We start from the raw sequence: 21,063 nt of genomic DNA, 5'->3' as shown, positions 1-21,063 counted from the left end.
CACAGGCATTGGATTCTTGGCCACCATTTTTGAACCAATTTTTCTCTTGTGAAAATGTTAATGTAAAATCTGCAGAACTGTTTATTTGGCAGTGTTGCTCTCAAGCAACATCAAAATGACACACTCTTTTCCAAAACTGGTTTCACGTTTTGTCCTAGGATGGATAAGGCTGTTTGCAAGCAACATATAAGCCACCATATACAGTGAAATACTGTTGTCTCTGGTGAAAAGTTTCTGAATAGTGTGAATCTTTAGCACACATCTTGCAATGTTATGTGACCATCAGTTATTAGTGAAGCAGTTTCGTTCGATATTATGGCACTGTTTTTTACTGTGCAATAAAAACTGCTTACAAACAGAAAGAGGAAGTCTTGGAGGTGAATTGTTATACAAATGTTTTGGCAAATTCTTACTTGGGGCACTGCAAATGGATTTATCTTTCCTGGGAAGAGGAAATCTGGCTTTGAGTAATGCATGGGCAAGAAGACCAGAAGAAGAAGTAAACAGCAGTTCCTGTGCTAGTGAAACATGTGATATGACAGCTTTGGCCACTAGCCAGACTATGAGGCAAAAGCAAAAGACCTAGACTTCATCCTCAGGGACAGTTGACTGTAAAATGCGGAAAATGTGGCATTTTCTCTGCCTCTCAAAGCTTATTAAAAGAAATTAATTTGGTAATTAGTGACAATCAACAGGTGATGTGAGGGAGGGTTCATGAACAAGAGTCAAGCAGGCATGAGTGCTCATACCCAAAATCAGCTAGTTGTTAAGCCCTGACCTAATGTACGAGCTTTTAAATACCAAGAACATAATCAGTGTAGATAGAAACTAATTGCAGTAAATGATAATTCATACAGCTGTGTGTTGAAAAAGGCTTTTTACAAATACTTAACAGCTGTTTCTCATCACTTCTTGAGAATCTATTGTTTTAGTTTGTTTTGTTTCTAAGAGAACAACATGTTACAACCTGCAGTATTTGAAACAACCTGGTTTCCAGTCACCATTATGTTAAGGGTAATTTATTCTTTCCCTTACAGTATGGTCTAAGACCTTTCTTTCATAGTCCCTAGTCAACCAAAACTGTCTAAACAGGATCTTCACCTCCATTTTGACGGTGTCTCTCTAGATTATCAGAAAGGAAGTAGGTATAAGGGAAATACCTCCAAGGTTGCTAGCATGGTCGCTCTTTCTGTTATAATTGCCACTGCAATATTTAGGGCAAGAGCAATCTTAATCCATTTTCTTATCATCCTCCCATCATTAAATATGCACACATGCATCCCAGTTGCTGCCTGGGTAGAAAAACAAGCCTGAGTAGATGCAGCAGTGAGGATTCATACTAAGGAGGGTCCATACAAAGCAAAGGTAAAAGGATATGTGCAACGATGCCAACAAGACGGCGAACACATTTGTTGTCATAAATTATGGCTCCCTGTAATATTTTAGCAAAACTCTACCAGTTACTATCATTTGTTGGTTCACTCAGTTTTACATGGTACTGATGTAATTACAACAGTTCAAACAAAAGGTTATCACTAATTTAACAATGTTCACCAAGAACCCAACAAACTACCCAGCAGGTGTTCAGAACAACTTCCTCCTACAGAAGCCAACAGAGTAGGCTCTATTATTGTCTATTCTGGGATAAAATCAGGGTCTGATATTACCACAGGAATGACATGCATAATCCTCCTTTGCCAGGTCCCTGTATTTGGACATAATTCCATTCAATCATTTTGCAAATTTTGGGTGTTGCAACTGGTGACACCTCCGAGGGAAGTGACTTGCTCAGTTTTATTGATCACAGTTATGTCAGTTTGATTACAATGGGTTATTTTATTAATTATTATGCTGGGGTTCCAGCAAATTTAAATTTATTATTTTCATTATAATGTTTTACACTCAAACATTTCACTGGTATTGGTATAGTTGCATAGCTTTGAAATGCTTACATCCTTGATGCTATTACAGACCATTCTTTTCTAAATATCACAGTGGTTCCCAACCTGGGATAATAACCCCCTGAGGAGTAAAATGAAATTTTATGAGGGATGAAAACTAAATGATTCAATTCTGTTTCAGTCACAAAACTAAATTATTTTCAAAAGATCATTACTATTATCACAATTTTGTAAGATTCTAATACTGATTATATAAGTTATCATTGATTAATTTTTCTCAATTAGTAACATAAATGCGGCAGAGATCACAGGTTCCTCACATAGTCCACCCACTACAAACATATGTTGTGCTTTGTTCCATACACCACAGAGATAAAAGTGACACATATACATAAAAAATGCTAAATATCTCAAGAAAATGTCTTCTCAGAGTTGTAGGTAGTACCTGCAGTAACCCCGAAATTGCTTCATTATTCACTTTGAAACAGATAAATGAATTAATTGTCAGCATGACATAGCAGTAACTACATAATGGCTACTATAGTGCTGTACACAATATTGTTATTATTATTAGTATTACTATTAGTGGCTGTGGTCAGACACAAAGCATTAACAGTCTGAAGTCTTCAAGCTTCTGCCAGTTGAGAAGTAAGCAGGGTAGCAATCAAGTGATTTATGAACAGTAAGTATAGACTACACATTTTAAATAGGTTTGCAGTGTGCAGGTCAAGCAGGTGCCACAATGGAGAGTGATGCAGGGGTAATGCGTTTTGTAACAAATGTCTGCTGCCACTGTGGATAGTTAGCTTTCTTATCTGAGAAGAAGTTATGGATAGCACTTGCAAAGCACCACGAATGTTCAGAGTGCAACGGATATGGAACTAAGTTTCATGATAAGCTGGCCATTGACCTGACTTCATTTTAGTTTGTTATCCACCTGGGTACCAAAAAATTGCACATTTGATTTAGTATGTAACCACAATGTTAAAGATTTTCACTGTGAGCCAGTTACATGCCCATTCAGCTATTGGCTTGCCCGAAGGTGATGTGACAGATTGGGCCATTGATTGATTAACATACTTCTGCTATGGCTGGGTGGAGCCCACGAAGAGAGGCCCCCCTTCCAAGTGGATGACACCATGGCAGATGTTTTTCACATGAAGCAACTTCAACTTTCTCTGGTCACACTGCCCCAGCAGTCCCTTCATGTAGAAAGACTGTGTATGATGCAACTAAGTATGATCCCAAATGTATTCCTGTCCCTGGCCATGCCGCAGGAGGAACGCACAACTAGGCAAGCAGGAGCAAAACCTTCCCTCCAATACCCGGTCTATACTAGGACTGACAGCCCTTAGTTTTGTTGAACACATTGAGGAGAAGTACAAGGAAGTTGCACTCATCTCTAAGACTAAGAGTGGTTCTCTCCTGATTAAAACATCTTCTCCTGCCCAGTTACAGGTGCTGCTCTCAGATGAAAATTTGTGTCATTCCCATGACTGTTACTCCCCACAAGAGTCTCAATATGGTCCAGGCCATCATCTTTAACCATGATCTTCTTTTACATTCTGACAATAAACTGATGGCCAGCTTAGGCAACGGAGTGTGCACTTCATCTGTCCTACGGGGATCAAGGGAAAACAGAGTTTCTACCAAGTCCTTCACCTTGGCTTTCAGGGGTGATATGTTGCCTGTGAAGGTCAGGGTGATGGTCTACCACTGTGATGTGAAATCCTATGTTCGTCCTCCTATGAGATGCTTCAGGTGTATGAAGTTCAGACATATGTCTTCCCGTTTCACCGCCAACTGTCCAAAGGCATTGTGGACGTCCTCTGCACATGAAAGTTCAGTGTGCCCCTACCCCTATCGGTGTAAACTGCAGCAAGCTCCACTCTCCCTGTTCACCAGATTGCTCCAGTTTTAAGCGTGAGAAGAAAATTCAGGAGTATAAGATCCTGGATAACCTCATGTACCAAGAGGCTAGAAAAAAGTATGAGCGTTTCAGTCCCATACAAATGACACAATCTTACGCTACAGCCGTGACACCATTGCCCTCTCTGTCAATGGTGCTTTCCTCTGTTGTGCCTCTTACAGTGAGCCCTCCGAGCCACCTGCTAACACCTGGTGCCCAGGTGATTGGGGGACCTTCTGGTGCTTCGACTGCACCCACTTCAGGAGCATTGGCTCTCCATCTGCTGGGGACACAGTCGCTGCCCCCAGCCAGAGTCACCTCATCTCCTCTTGCTTCTCTAGCTAGGAAGAGGCCCTCAGGACTTTTCCTTCCATGGTTCCTGCTGGTCCACAGCCAGATGCCAGCCAGTGGCTGAAGAAATCACAGGTTGCTGGCCATCAGACTTTAGGTTCTTCCTCTGTCCATGAAAACATTTCAGGGAAACCATGTCAGTCCTTGTCTTCTAAGGAGAAGGACAAGAAGGATAAAAAGAAGTCCTCTAGGATAAAGGGAACTCCAGTGGCTCCCACACCACTGGACTTTGCATATAGTCCTCCTCCTGTGCCCAGGGTGGAGATCCCAATGGCCCCTGAGGCACCACATCTCTCAAGGCAATGTGCCGCAGAAACTATGACAGTGGATCCCAACTTCTCAACTGGTGGCAGCACATGACCCTGGGTCTTAACCTGCCCTCGCCCTCTCCTCCCCCAGTTGCTTCATGCCCCCCCCCCCCCCTCATAACATTCACAGTCTGATCCTCCAGTGGAATTTTAACATATTTTCCCACCACCTGGCTGAGCTATGGCACCTTTTAAGCACTTACCCTGCATATGTATCGCCATCCAGGAAATGTGGTTTCCAGCAGCTCAAACCCCTACCTTTATTGGTTACCAAGGTTGTTTTAAGAATCATACTGTCTCTGAAAGGGTATCAGGTGGAGTTTTACGTATGTGCTGTGCTCTATGTACAGTGACCTTGTGCCTCCTAAAAACACCATTGGAGGCTGTGGCTGCTCAGGTGAGGGCATGTCAGTATTTTATCATCTGTAATGTTTATTCACCCAAATGATTTCGTGTCCCATGTACTTTCATTACTTTCTCAGCTCCCCCCCTCCCCCCTCCCTTTCTCGGTCTTGGGAAACTGCAACGCCCATAACCTTTATTGGGTCGTACAACGATCACTGGCCATGGTAAAAATATCAAAACTTCACGAGCACAGCTCAATCTTTGGCTCTTAAACTCTGGCGCCCCCACACACTTCAGCATGACACACAGAACATATTCAGCCATTGATCTCTCCTTTTGCAGCTCTGGTCTTCTATCACATATCCACTGGAGAGTCCTCATTGACCTGTGTGGTAGTGACCACCTCCCAATCTTCCTATCCCTCCCCCACCATTGCTCCTATGGACGCCTGCTCAGATGGGTTCTCCATAATGCTGACTGTGTTGAGTTCACCTCTGCCGTTGTCCTTAGCCGTTATAATTATTACAATGCAGTGGAGACACTTTCTGCAATTGATGTCTTACTATTTTAATACTGTAATATTTCCTCATTTAAAAAAGTAAATACAGATACCATGATTTTGTTTTTTTGTGTAGTATAGAGAATGATGTGTTTGCTGTACTTAGGGATCTGAAGGTGGTGAATTGTACCACTGGAAAGTAAATAAATGAAAACTAATACATGCATCTGAAGGTATTAATATTGCACAGCTGATATTTTGTTTCAGTAAGCAGCAGTGACGTTTCACAGTCACCAGCTCTGCTGAAAGATAGTGCGAGTTGCCAATGTGGTAATGATTAATTTTGTAATAATCAAAATTAGCTAAAAGTGTTAATTACTCAAACTGTAGTTTTTTGACTCTGCCCAACCTCTGTAACTCTTTAATACACTTTAGATGGGATTTTTTGAGGCGATCTGAAAGGTTAGTATATACACATACACTTTCATAGTTTAACAATGGACACTGATATCACAATTTATTTGAGTAGCATGATGCCAATTTATTTTAAAACTTACACTTTTCAATCAACATTTACTGTGGATCTCACTTTTAAAATAATTAACAAATGCAGCAATGATCAAACTCTGTTTTCAATAACACAAAGCTCACATAATACTCACTCTCTATCATATTGTCTGCATTCCTGCTGTAGCTCACTGTCTCTCCACTTCTCGCAGTCAATATAAAAGAACCTACTTACTCTATTCACAGCCACTGTTACTGAACCATATACTCGCATTTCTGTGATGAAATCTAACCACGATTCTTAGTCTATTCTGATGTCTGAAAACTTCACTCTCTTGTAGTCTTCTGCATATCTTTGTACTAAATCTTTGTTGTTCTGATCTTCAACCTTCAGCTCTTCCATCTTCTCTCTTCTCCATTACAAAACTGTTGCAATAACGATGTTATAACTAGTCTCTGGAAGATTTTTCATTACTCTTATGATAGTCTTTGAAGATGTGTTTCAGTATACTTGCTTCTTAAAATTGTTTCTCCATATAATGTCATCCTGCTGGTTGCTGTCCAGATTTGACTGGAAATAAGCTTCTTCACCCCAAAATTGCTGATTGTCAGCTTCCACAAATGTGACACGGACCACCGTGCACCTCTCACCTTGAGTTCCAGCTTTGAACTGACTACCAATCAATTTTTTAACAACAGAGATACGGTGTTATCCTACCAGGTGTTACATGACTGTTTTCACCAAACTGTCCTATAACTTGTGTAAAATCTGTGAGAGACAGAGTCAAAACTAATCAGAATAAATTCATACCCACCAAACAATGAAATGTGAATCAGTACCAGTGACTGACAATACTTCAATAATTAGACTATGATTCCATACGTTGAATAGCATGCATAACTAAATGAGAAGCCACTGTCAAAGCAAGTTGTGCTCTGCATACAAGGGATGCATAGTAGGGTCATAAACTGAAGGGAGTCAGTCCCTCACCCTCATTCATAAACTGCCACTCACCCCCACGTGGAGGCAAATGCTAGTCAGGCATAATGTCGAGCTGGGCTGCATTTTGAAAGGAAATAACATGGTGCTGACCACCCAAAGTCAAATACTGCTGATTACATTTTCAGGATGTACAGGATAACAGAGACTGTTTCTCACAACCAGCATGCCCACGAGATGCATGCTGCTTAATGTCAGTGTGTCAGAAGAACCACCATTGTGGAGAGAAACTGTGGGCAGTCCAAAGTCACCAAAAATAAACATAGGCTTTTATTAAAACATCTTAGAAAGTTTAGGGCATCTTTGAAGATCATGAGATGCCAATACCTTGGCCAGGTGCCACCAAACCCAAATTGTTCAGAAACACAAAAACAGCTACCACTGATTCATGTAAATAATTTATAAATGGGAGTAAGGAGTATGACTGTGTTATTGAAGATCTTGCGGTACTAGACAACATGTGACAGTAGGCATAGAGAGAGAGAGAAATTCAGATACATTTTGTAGCACCAAGGCTAGCAATTTTGTTAACTGGTTAACTACCTGAAACATGAGTAAGGGAGGGAGATCAGTATCCTGTAAGATAACTTCTCGTTAGTTGGCACTCAAAAGCCTTAGTATTCAGCCAATCACAAATTACACAACGCAAAAAAATGCAGAGAACAAGCTTCTTTCTTCAGCAACTTGCCAGGCAGGTTTCACTTCTAGGTGACTTCTCCAGGCTCATCTGGGACGAGAGGCTCTCATCCAGCTGAGTGGAACTCAGGTGCAGACAGAGAGGAGTTGTTGGTACCAAGCCAATGACTGATTTTTTAGCCACATCAGTCAGCACTTGATGATTATGAGTATGGTGAGATAGACCTGCAACAGCGAGGCAAACTGTACGGAAAGGTACATCATTTGTAACAATGTTCATTATGAAGACATGATGGCAGTAAGGGGTTAAACATGTTTTCAACTCCAGAAATAGATGCATACACATATCCTTCTATCTCTATGCACTGAACTTTAGCAATCAGGTTATGATGCCCATAAATGTAAAAGTTTTGTCCAGATACAAATTCACTTTAATCACATTGCCAAGGCATTGTTCCACTCATTCTTAATGTTCGTTCCATCTGTTTATTGTGAATTCAACTATGTACATGTGTAATAATTTGAGTTCATTCATGTCTTTGACTAATTTTGTAGTCACATGAACTCCTTAATCATTATTTTGATGAGTGTTGATTTACTTATATCTGATACACAGAGGCAAATTAAGATATTCAGTTAAAGATCCCTTACAGTACTCCAACCACCAGCCACACTATAGACCATAACCTTATACAGGCTACAGTAGTTTCTACTTACACATGATATTTACACAAGAGCTCTACATTTAATCCTACATTTTAACACAGCAAACATACACAGACATATACACTCCTGGAAATTGAAATAAGAACACCGTGAATTCATTGTCCCAGGAAGGGGAAACTTTATTGACACATTCCTGGGGTCAGATACATCACATGATCACACTGACAGAACCACAGGCACATAGACACAGGCAACAGAGCATGCACAATGTCGGCACTAGTACAGTGTATATCCACCTTTCGCAGCAATGCAGGCTGCTATTCTCCCATGGAGACGATCGTAGAGATGCTGGATGTAGTCCTGTGGAACGGCTTGCCATGCCATTTCCACCTGGCACCTCAGTTGGACCAGCGTTCGTGCTGGACGTGCAGACCGCGTGAGACGACGCTTCATCCAGTCCCAAACATCCTCAATGGGGGACAGATCCGGAGATCTTGCTGGCCAGGGTAGTTGACTTACACCTTCTAGAGCACGTTGGGTGGCACGGGATACATGCGGACGTGCATTGTCCTGTTGGAACAGCATGTTCCCTTGCCGGTCTAGGAATGGTAGAACGATGGGTTCGATGACGGTTTGGATGTACCGTGCACTATTCAGTGTCCCCTCGACGATCACCAGTGGTGTACGGCCAGTGTAGGAGATCGCTTCCCACACCATGATGCTGGGTGTTGGCCCTGTGTGCCTCGGTCGTATGCAGTCCTGATTGTGGCGCTCACCTGCACGGCGCCAAACACGCATACGACCATCATTGGCACCAAGGCAGAAGCGACTCTCATCGCTGAAGACGACACGTCTCCATTCGTCCCTCCATTCACGCCTGCCGCGACACCACTGGAGGCGGGCTGCACGATGTTGGGGCGTGAGCGGAAGACGGCCTAACGGTGTGCGGGACCGTAGCCCAGCTTCATGGAGACGGTTGCGAATGGTCCTCGCCGATACCCCAGGAGCAACAGTGTCCCTAATTTGCTGGGAAGTGGCGGTGCGGTCCCCTACGGCACTGCGTAGGATCCTACGGTCTTGGCGTGCATCCGTGCGTCGCTGCGGTCCGGTCCCAGGTCGACGGGCACGTGCACCTTCCGCCGACCACTGGCGACAACATCGATGTACTGTGGAGACCTCACGCCCCATGTGTTGAGCAATTCGGCGGTACATCCATCCGGCCCCCCACATGCCCACTATACGCCCTCGCTCAAAGTCCGTCAACTGCACATACGGTTCACGTCCACGCTGTCGCGGCATGCTACCAGTGTTAAAGACTGCGATGGAGCTCCGTATGCCACGGCAAACTGGCTGACACTGACGGCGGCGGTGCACAAATGCTGCGCAGCTAGCGCCATTCGACGGCCAACACCGCGGTTCCTGGTGTGTCCGCTGTGCCGTGCGTGTGATCATTGCTTGTACAGCCCTCTCGCAGTGTCCGGAGCAAGTATGGTGGGTCTGACACACCGGTGTCATTGTGTTCTTTTTTCCATTTCCAGGAGTGTATATTTGTGTAAAAAACAAAATTAACACACATTACATTTGAACTTATATTAAACTCTTGAATTCTACTACGCTAGTTATGAGGGAGAAAATCTTTGTCATATCTACCACTCGAATTTCTAACAAAATACAATTACTTTTATCAAAATCGCGTCTAATCATACATTCCCTGCTCATCATCACACCGAGTACTACTCACCACCACCACCACCACCACCACCACCACCATTTTTTCCAAGAGCTGCTAGCTTAGTTGTCCCCTCCCTGGACATCACATGCAGACCATTGTCCCATATGTCCTCCCACCACCACCTACTCCAGTCCAGTCACAAGTATCACCTACCCTATCAAAGGCAGGGCTCCCTGTGAAACCGGTCACGTGATCTACAAGCTAAGCTACACCCATGTGTTGCATTCTGTGTGGGTATGACAACCAACAAGCTATCTGTCTACATGAATAGCCATTGACAAACTGTGGCCAAGACACACATGTACCACCCAGTTGCTGAGCAGGCTGCCCAACATGACATTCTTCATTTCAATGCCTGCTTCACAGCCTGAACAATCTGTATCCTTCCAACCAACACCAATTTTTTTTTGAATAGTGCAGGATTGAACTCTCTCTGCAATTTATATATATTTCCATAACCCTCCTGACCTCAACCTTTGTTACTCGTTATCCCTTACCAACCTAACCCCTTCCCTTTTCCCATTCCAGCACTACACAGCCCTCTATTCCACCAATGCACCCACAATCTACACTTCTCTCCCTCTGTCTAACCTTCTGACTGCACCTAGCTGCCCTACCCCCCTCCACCTCATCCCTGTGAGCTCCCACAAGCAGCTCTTTACTGCCCCCCAGCCCTACCCTGCGCTAACCCACCCCATCCTCGCCCCAAATGCCTCCTTACCCCCCCAACATCCAGACTGCTTCTCCCACCATGCGCTGCAGCTCAAAGCTTCACCTCAGCAATCATCAGAAACTGTGGTCATGCATGTGTGAGTTGTATTTCCATATGTGTTTGTGTGTGTGTGGGGGGGGGGGGGGGGGGAGGGCAGGGCGGGGCGCACGTGATTCCGATGGCCTTTTTGGCTGTCGCTTACTTGTTTGACAGTCTTTCTGTTGTGCCTATCTGTGAGTCATCATCTGTGCTACACGATGAGTAGTAGTTATCCTTTTCATAATATTGTCAATAGCCTTCACAAGATTGTGTAGGTGGGTAAATTACATCTCTGTTAGGGCACAGTTGCTGTCTATTAATGTTGCTACTGGATATTTTTTATGCAAGATTAAGAATGTTTAAACTATCATGAATTTATTTAAACGCTCTTACTCAAGAGTTGCACATGACCAGAAACTTTACTGGGAGAGGTCTATAGCAAAGCTGTGTGTATGTAATTATGCCTGCCAACTGCAGTTTATCACCAGTGTAGCAACATCTTGTCACAATCGAACTAATCTCAAAAAGAAATTTATTTCATTAGAGAGAACTAGATTACAATAGTGTGTGATTTATACACTTTGCTTTCAACACAACAGAACTGCTTGCTTGAATTATACAGTAAATCAAAATATTCGACTATGAGTGAAAGTATGTGTTGAACCTGACTATTAAATACTCTTTATTGCTGGTAAATGATTACTAATGTGAAGCTTTATTCCTTAAAATATCTTTAAATTAACATTTGAACTTTTATTAAAATCTTGAACCATGAAGGAAAGATACTACACTAATTACAACAGAGAAAATAACCATCGCAACTATTGCAAACATGTACTCAGACTCATCACTGGTATCTGAAGTGTTCATATTGACAATGGATTATCAATGGCTATTTTCATTACACTGTCATGCCTTCATTGCTTTTCCTCAAGCTGTTTGTACCTTTCTGCAGTAATCTTTTCAGTCATGCTCAATAATAGCCTGAAAGGAAATATCTGCAAGATTCAACTTAGTTTCAGATGATGTGTCACCTGTGATACCATTACCTAATGTCTTCACTTTTGCCCACATTAACTGTAATGCATTAAAGTCACAATAACTTGTGGCCAATATGCCAGGTGTATATAAGTTTGCAGCTGACCTATTCTCCTGATTCACGGAGTATAGAGCTTCCTTTGACACGCTCTCAAGACATCAGATACTCTCTTCAGCAGCTACTCTATCAGATACCATTGGTGACCATGCAGCACTCTAGAATGAAATGATAATTAAATCAAGACCCTGCGTTGCCGACAGGCATTGATATCAACAGGGACAGCTGAAAATGTGTGCCCCGACCGGGACTCGAACCTGGGATCTCCTGCTTAATGGGCAGGGGCACTACGAAATGTAGTGTATGGACATTATGTTGGGAATGTGGGTCTCAGGGGGAGTGTGCAAGGGATAAATCCCTGCAGTTGCACTATCCTCTGTGCCCTCGGTAGCTCAGATGGATAGAACGTCTGCCATGTAAGCTGGAAAGCCCGGGTTTGAGTCCTAGTCAAGGCACACATTTTCAACTGTCCCCGTTGATGTATATCAACACCTGTCGGCAGCGTAGGGTCTTGATTTAATTATCATTTCACGCTATCAGATAGTTTCCCACCCAATCCTATGGGCAGTTTGTTGGCCTGCCTGTTGTGATAAGAGGTCCATGATTATTTCAGACTGAGAAGAAAGATTTGGGAACACAAGATGCTTGTACCATTTTTCAACATGAGCAGAATTCATCTGACACTGATAGTCTCACTGGGTTGATTTGGTCACAAACTTTAGTTGTGCTTGCCTGACAAAATCCCTTTTTACGACTCACAATTCCAACTGTTAGTTTTCTAGACACTTCCCCACACAGTAATAACCACAGTATCTTTGTTTTGCCAACAACTGATACACATTAACCTGCTCATCCCCTATTCACCGAAACAAAATATTTGTGTGTCAGCTTTCTCTGTACAAAACCAATAAAGTTCAACACTTTTCTCCGGGAGATACTACTCCATTGGAGGTACTACTCCATCAGAGGTACTACTCCATCAGAGGTACTACTCCATCAGAGGTACTACTCCATCAGAGGTACTACTCCATCTCTAGTTAATTTTCTATGAAAGAAATAGCAGTTTTTGTACACTAGGCACTATCTTTCGCATGGTGTAGAACTCATCTATTACGTCCCTATTGACAGCAATTGCTGGATTCACCAACAATTTATTCAATGTCCCTCAACACAATCTTTTCCTAAATGGATTAAAAAGGTATTATTAGTCATCACTGTATGCATTGACTCTCTGTACAAAATACTCTGCCAGTAATCGAGTACATATTTGAAAGTAATAAGGACGAAGTGTGATGTCGTTTTGAGTTACTCTCTATTAGAATTACAACTATGGTTAACCTTTTATTGTCAGGTGTTCCTGGGGTATGTCTGGATGGTTCCTGGCAAAAACTTTAATTACAGTAATTCTACACTTGCTGAAGTATGTTGCAGTTCTGAGGGAGGACTGTGCAACTGGATGTACCAGTTCTTTGTGTACTTTCTCAGCACCACAGCACTTCACTGTATTGGACATCATTTTCTGACCTGCTCCTAACAACCAGTTTCCTTTTCATAACTGGAGAAGAAGATAACTCCTGTGATGGGCCAGCAGCCACCACATCACTCTTTTTGAAAAAATCACAATCAAAACAGCACAAAAATACACAACACGATGTCAAATCACACAATGCAGTCAACAGCAGCTAATAATATGCAAAACACGTGGCAACAAACATCTGCAAATCACTATGGGCATGAAATCTTTCGACTGGTACCAATCAGAACTGGGGATTCTACATCCCAAGCTATAGTTCCCAAACAGTACATTCTTCTCTATAGGTAAAAATCACAGCCAAATGTTTTTCAGTTCAATGGTTATTTCTTCAAACAATACGAGACACATAAATAATTTTTATCTTGACTTTGTCTAGCCTAGGTTACATTTTCTAACATTGGTGGCCACTAAGAGCCACTCTCATTTTATTTTTGAAGTGATATACTTTATGAAACAATTTTGACTATGGGAGAATGCAGGCAGTATCTTCAGCTTGAATAGAGTATAGCTGGTCACTTACTCATGGACAAGTAAATTAAAGATACCTACATAGTAACATTTAGTACTAGGAACTGGGACAAACGCTCAGTGTCACCCAAGATATACTCAACAGGATTACAATCAGGTGAGCTGAGGGACCATACAAGAATCCTTATGTTTGTGGATTGTTGCTCGAACCTCTCTGTCATAGTTTGACAAAGACTGAGTGGTGAATTTTCTTGTTGAAGGCATGCATCATATGTGCAGTATGCTGTAGGCAAACAAACAGATGAACATGACTAAACAGCAAATTCCTGTTTGTGACTTTCATTGGTTCAACATGATGACAGACCTATCACGGCTCCCAGTTAATTTTGTTTACAATATTCCTCACACAACAATCTCTCCATTCCTAATGGTAAGCAGGATCCATCGCTGCATGATTTTCAATACATTTATAATCTGTCATCTGCTTGTACAACATGTATTATAATCCATCCATCGAAGTGATGATATCTCTTGTCTGGAGCATCCAGTGGACCCCATAGTGAGCAGAGGTAAAAGTTAAGTGGCACTGACTTCCTGTGCCTCATTGTGAGGAGGTAGCTCTGGACAAAATAGCTGCACATCACTAGCTGTGGTCATCATCCAGTAATAGCAAATTACTTGCTGTACTGTGAACCATACACTTTCTGCATCTGTGATGGACAGTAGACTGTTGTTCACATCACGTCACTAGAGGTGACAGTTTTCTTGAATAAAGGCATTCACTGTATACCCTTGACACAGTGGAATATGAAAAGCCCAATGCCTGAAAGACATCAGAGATGAAGGGTCACATGGGATGAACACCCTTAATCTGGCTGCTGTCAAATGACTTGATATTGCATGTTTTGCTCATCACCGATCAGATCACTGATCTGTCAGCAGCAGTATGAGGTCCAATTCTTAACCAAAATAGATACTAACTAAACTATACAAAGACTGAACAACTTCGTGGGTTTACAAATATTGATGACCATGTCTGAACTTGCACATATGAACTGCTAATGCTACATTACCCTGTAAAATTTTAATACAAAATCACTCATATTACCTGTATAAAGCGCCTCCACATTCCTGTTAAACATTCTGCCCGAGCAGGCCTCAAATGGCCCAACAGTACTGACCAACTGCCAGGTCACCTTCAGCCAATAGGCATCACTGGATCTACATATGGAGGGAGATGTGATCAGCAACCTGTTCTCCCGGCTGCTGTCAGTTTTTGTGACCAGAGCCGCTACTTCTCAATCAAGCAGCTCCTCAACTGGCCTCGCAAGAGCTGAGTGCGCCCTGCATGCCAGCATTTCTCAACAGACCCTTCCCGTCACCCATCCACGTGCTAGCAGAGCCCAACAGCCATTAACTTTGGTGATCTGATGGTTCACCACACTGATGGGACAGAAAAAGTGCCACAACCACCACAGCATTTAAAATCACACATGAATTTTGGCACATATGGCTTCCAATGGGAGTACTTGTACTGATATGATTGTCTACCGCATGGCGTCACAGCACTGCTGCTTTTGCTGCCATCTGATCGCTGCACACTACATTTTCTGTCATGCCACTGCTGCTGCATGGCGCATGTATTGCTGATGTGCACAGGAGACACCAACCTCTCTCAAACGATTTTGAGGAAACGTTTTGGTTGAAAAATTGATAATTTCATATTTTTGTATTCTTGATGTTGGGCTAGTTTTTTTTCCAATATTAGTCATAATCATCATGATATTTTGAATGTAAGTGGCCCATTTGTAGAGTTTTAATTGAAAACTGTAGTTTCAGTCGTGTGTACAGGGTGTCCCATTTATCTTGACTACCCTAAATAACTGTTTGTCCAGATGCAAACTACAAAATGTTTCAAGCAAATGTTCTTTAGCCGTCAGGGGGACATCAATCAGCATGATTGCCTTCATTGTAGCTTTGTTTTTTACAAAGATATGAACAGCAGTATGACATTTCTAAATGGCACCCTGTATTTTTTATTCAGTAATTCATTTCCTCTCCTAAAGACCTATTCAAAAATGTATCACAGTGTACCATTCACTGAAACACAACATTATTAATTACATAACACAACATTGACATTGACGCTCCAAGTGCTTAGAGCACATACTCAGGGTAATGGAACACATCCAGGTGCTGACGTTGACAGAGGACAAATGTAAACATAAGTAGAATGCACACCTGTCATTCCGTCAACCATTGTCAGTTGAAGAGTTGTGTGAGTAGGCAAAACAGTAATTGCAATACTGTTTCTTGATGTACGGGTATGTTTAGTAAATAGTTCATGTACGGGTATGTTTAGTAAATAGTTCAGTCCTTTTAAATACTGTTGTGTACAGCAGGCATACAGTAAAAACTGTACTTGCTACAAAATGCATCGACATAACATTTCATTTATTGTTGTTGTTGTTGTTGTTGTTGAAGGTAGGCAAAATGCTATGCAGGCAGTGGAACTGTACAGAAAGTGATATCCTGACAAGAACCCACCTTCCCAACAGATGTTTTCTTGTCTTGTTGCGATGCTTCAGGAAACAGGACGTTTCAACCCATGACAATGCAATCGTCGTAGCGCTCTCACAGGCGAAGCTGCCAAAGTTACTGTTCTCACTTCCGTTGCTATGAATCCACGAGTGAGTACACAACAGCTTGAACACGAGATTGGTGTTCCTAAAACCAGTGTACATCGTATTCTTACAGATCACCAGTTCCATCCTTATCATGTACACCTACATCAAGAATTGCATGGGAATGATTTCCAGAATCACGTACAGTAATCTTTTCAGTCATGCTCAATAATAGCCTGAAAGGAAATATCTGCAAGATTCAACTTAGTTTCAGATGATGTGTCACCTTGAGGAGAAGCGGGCACGGCAGCAAATCCTTGCCAACTTGAACTTCTTCTCCAATGTTCTATTTACCGATGAATGTTCCTTCTCAAAGAAAGGACAGGTGAATACAAGGAATATGCATTATTGGTCCAGCGACAACCCACGATGGCTTAGACAGGTGGAACATCAGCATCAATGAAGAGTTAATATCTGGTGAGGGATGCTTGTATTACAATTATTGGCCCTTATTTCATCAATCATAGTCTAAACAGTGCTGTGTATACCAACTTCCTCAGACGAATTCTTCCTCATCCTCTGGATGAAGTGCCACTAAGAACCAGAACGCTTATGTGGTATCAATACGATGGATGTCCAGCACAAAATGCCTTGTGTGCATGTTGTGTTCTGAACTGAAGGTATCCTGCCAGATGGATTGGTCGAGGAGGAACAGTTATTTGGCCTGCTAGGTCTCCTGATTTAAATCCTCTGAACGTTTTTCTTTGGTGATGCATTAAAGACATTGTCTATCACGATATTCCAACTCCAGAGGACATGCATGAACGTACTGTGCTTGCTTGTAATTCTCTTCAGCAGGCAACACTGGAAGCATTAAATAATTCTTTCATTTAACGAGTGCACCAGTGTATCAGTGTCCAGGGTCACCACTTTGAGCACCTTCGAATGTTCTACTCCTGGGCAATGGTACAGGAGAGTCAAAGTTTTACTTGGTTTTCATTTGTTTCCTGACAACTCCAGCAAGTGGACAAGTTTGTGATCCCAGACTCAAAGTCAATCTTGTGTTATTTAATTAATAGCAGTGAGTTTCAGTGAATGGTACACTATGATACATTTTTGAATAGGTCTTTAGGAGAGGAAATGAATTACCAAATAAAAAATACAGGGTGCCATTTAAAAAAGTCATACTACTGTTAACATCTTTGTAAAAAACAAAGCTACTACGAAGGTAATCATGCTAATTGATGTTCCCCTGACAGCTAAAGAACATTTGCTTGAAACATTTTGTAATTTGCATCAGGACAAACAGTTATGTAGGGTGGTCAAGATAAATGAGACGTACACACAGGGTGTTTGGGACTTAACATCTATGGTCATCAGTCCCCTAGAACTTAGAACTACTTAAACCTAACTAACCTAAGGACACCACACAACACCCAGTCATCACGAGGCAGAGAAAATCCCTGACCCCGCCGGGAATCGAACCCTGGAACCCGGGCGTGGGAAGTGAGAACGCTACCGCACGACCACGAGCTGCGGACGGTGTTTGGGAGGAAGGTCAATATTTTACACAGTAACAGTGTAAGTAATTTTCAACAAAAAATATTATAAGAACATAGGTTGGCAAATGCTTCATTAGGGAGATATGGATATTGAAAGAAACTTTAATTCTGCAAAATTGATGTGCACAATGTGAACGTATACGCAATACAAGTGGGCCATAACATGATTTTCTTGAAAACAATGTTACAGAGAAGTACAGTTATGTTACACATTTTTACATAATGTTTATTTACTTTGCATTTAGTACAGAATGCATTCCAACATGCATGTTACATGTATTCAGTTCAAAAAGACATACCATGTCTTTTACAAATGGCTTTAACACTTATCGTACAGATGTTGTACAGTTCACAGAACAGGTTCGAATATCCAATGCCAATGCACTTTTGTGCTCTAGTGATAACATGTGTTGTGTTTCTTGTTCAATTGCCTGTGGTTGGTTCCTAATCAAGTCAGCAGCGTCCAAGATGCGACGAAGCAGTTCATCTTGTGTTTTTACCTTCACTTTGTGCACCTCTGATTTCATCCAACCCCACAACAGAAATCTAAAGGTGTAAGGTCAGGTGATCTTTGAGGCCAGTTAATAGCACCGCCATGGCCAATCCAGCGAATAGGATAGGTGCGGTTGAGATGGTCCCTCACACGTAAGGTAACATGTGTAGGGTCACCACCATGTTGAAAGTACGTTCCAGTTCACTTGGCTAAAGGAGTGTCTTCCAATAGTTCCACAAATGAATGTTACAAAAAATGCAGGTACCTCTCCCGTCAATCGCTGACTGATAATAAATGGACCTATCAAAAGGTTGCTGATCATGACGCACCAAACATTTATGGCTAAACGAACTTGGAAATTGCTATCCACTGAACTGTGTGTATTTTCCCATGACCATAGATGATTATTGCATGTGTTGTTTATTCCATGTCATGAAAACTGGGCTTCATCAGTGAATAGTATGTATGGCAGCAAATGACTATTCTCAATTACCCAGTGACTGAATTGAAGTCGCTGGGCATTGTCGCCAACATGGAGATTTTGGACATGCTGTATATGAAATGGATACAGGTTTTCCGCATGTAATGTTTCCCATACATGTGTCTGTGGGACATTCATACGCAGGGACATTCTTCGTATGCTTGTACTGTGATTTTGCTCAACACTTGCGAAAATTTCTTCCTGTTCTTGCAAAGTTTGTTGGCGTGCAGGCTCAGATGAAAAATGTCATATTGGAAGAGAGCCTGTTGCACCCAAAGTGATAAACACTTTGGTAAACACCCTGCGGTCAGGTAATCGTTGAGTCGGAAAGCGCGTGTGATATTCTTCTCTTGCAGCGGTAGCACTACTGTCACAGAACCCATAAACATACACCATATCTGCACATTCCTCATTACTGTAGACATGTGGCATTGAAAGCAGAGCTTGCACGAACACAGTTAACACCATAAACTACACAGCGAGCCGATCCGTCGCCTGTACACTACACAATGCAGCTTACACAGCACAAGTGCGCAAACAAAATGTGATTTTACTATGTACGTCACATGACCATAATATGCGGTAAACATGGCAATCAGTGATGGCAATAAAAAAGATTTATTGGCCGTGCTGGATTACTTTGTCTCAAAATATAACAAGTTCAACAAGGCAATCGATTCCTACAAATTCTGTACTGCTGTAGATAACAATGCTTTATATAAATATTTGATAATTTAATTACTGAGAATAATTCAAAACACCGAACAATGCCACTTTTACATACAAAACATACAAACCGTTTTTTTTACATATAGTACCAGTAACACTTTTTCCTTTCTCCTGAAAAATTTACTTTTTGGCATTTATATCCTTTTCCATGTCAATTCTTCATTTACTGACAAAATTTAAAATCTACTGAGGATTATAATCTTATGTTACACGCTTACTCACTAAGTAGTGTAATTTTAGGTTACAGGATTAACACAGTAAGACAAGTATTATATCTTGAAGCAATGTAACTCATGATATTCATAAATGCCTGGGCTATATTCACCCAGTATTTGAGAATGAAACCACATAGCAACTTCCAGCAAACTGTGTATAAAATTTCAAACCTTTTCTGAACTTTTTCTTGCTTACATGCTTGATGCCAAATAACACAACATTAACTCATCTGAAGCTGTTTTACACATGAGACTTCGATTCTTAAACATCCCTTATTGAAGTTGGGGAATTGGAATATTACACAAATTCTGTTTTGTTTTTGAGGTGATTCTATTTTTGTGAGATGAAAATAAAAATATGTTGTATGATCCATTGGTTCTATCCACATTATGGAAACAGCAAAATTCAGAAGACATAATTTTTTCAACCAGTCTTTCAGTATGGCAACAAATGTGTAACAGTAAACACTGGGATACTGTCTCCTCTCCTGGTCACCAACCTTGCACCCAAATGAAGCCGTGGTGTTTCTTAACAAAATGATTAGGTTTTTGTCTAAAAGTTAGCTCTATATAAGAAAGAAAACTCCAGGCTGGAATATCAACAATGTAAGTAAAAGATTGATTGCTACTTACTGTAAAGATGTCATGAAAGTTGCAGACAGGCACAATTAAAAGACATTTAGATATTAGCTTTCAGTTACAGCCTACATCCAAAAAAGAAACGCATGCCATTCACTCACACAAGCAAATCACACTTTACGCACATATGACTGCCAACTCAGGGAGCTTCGTCGAGATAGAGAGAGAGAGAGAGGGAGAGGGGGGGGGGGGGGGGGGGGGGGGGGGGAGTGTGTGTGTGCAGGTGCGTGCTCCTGTGTTAGTGTTAGCTGAACTATTTACATACAGAGGCACAAGGCAATTAAGCCTGACAGATCAAGAATGTTACTGAACAGCCACCATTACCTGGAGACAATTTCTGAACCAAGGATCACATACAAAAATTCTTAGTACATAAAGTTATTGTTTTCTAACAGTTACCAAATGCAGAATATTGAAATTAAGTGCCATCAGAATGATGAATGCACAATTTTTCCAAGATTTTCACAGATGGGGGTAATGTGTCACAAGAAAACTGAACATAATAAACAGAAACTGATTTCATTTTAGAATACAGGATTCAATTTTTCTGTTTTTAGTGCAGTTTTTATTTGCACCATTTGTGAAAGAAATACTGTTATTCAATGCAGCAGAAAAGT

The sequence above is a fragment of the Schistocerca americana genome, chromosome 1 (genome assembly GCF_021461395.2).
Source record: "Schistocerca americana isolate TAMUIC-IGC-003095 chromosome 1, iqSchAmer2.1, whole genome shotgun sequence".
NCBI classification, from domain to species: domain Eukaryota; kingdom Metazoa; phylum Arthropoda; class Insecta; order Orthoptera; family Acrididae; genus Schistocerca; species Schistocerca americana.
Note: the sequence above shows the minus strand (reverse complement) of the source record.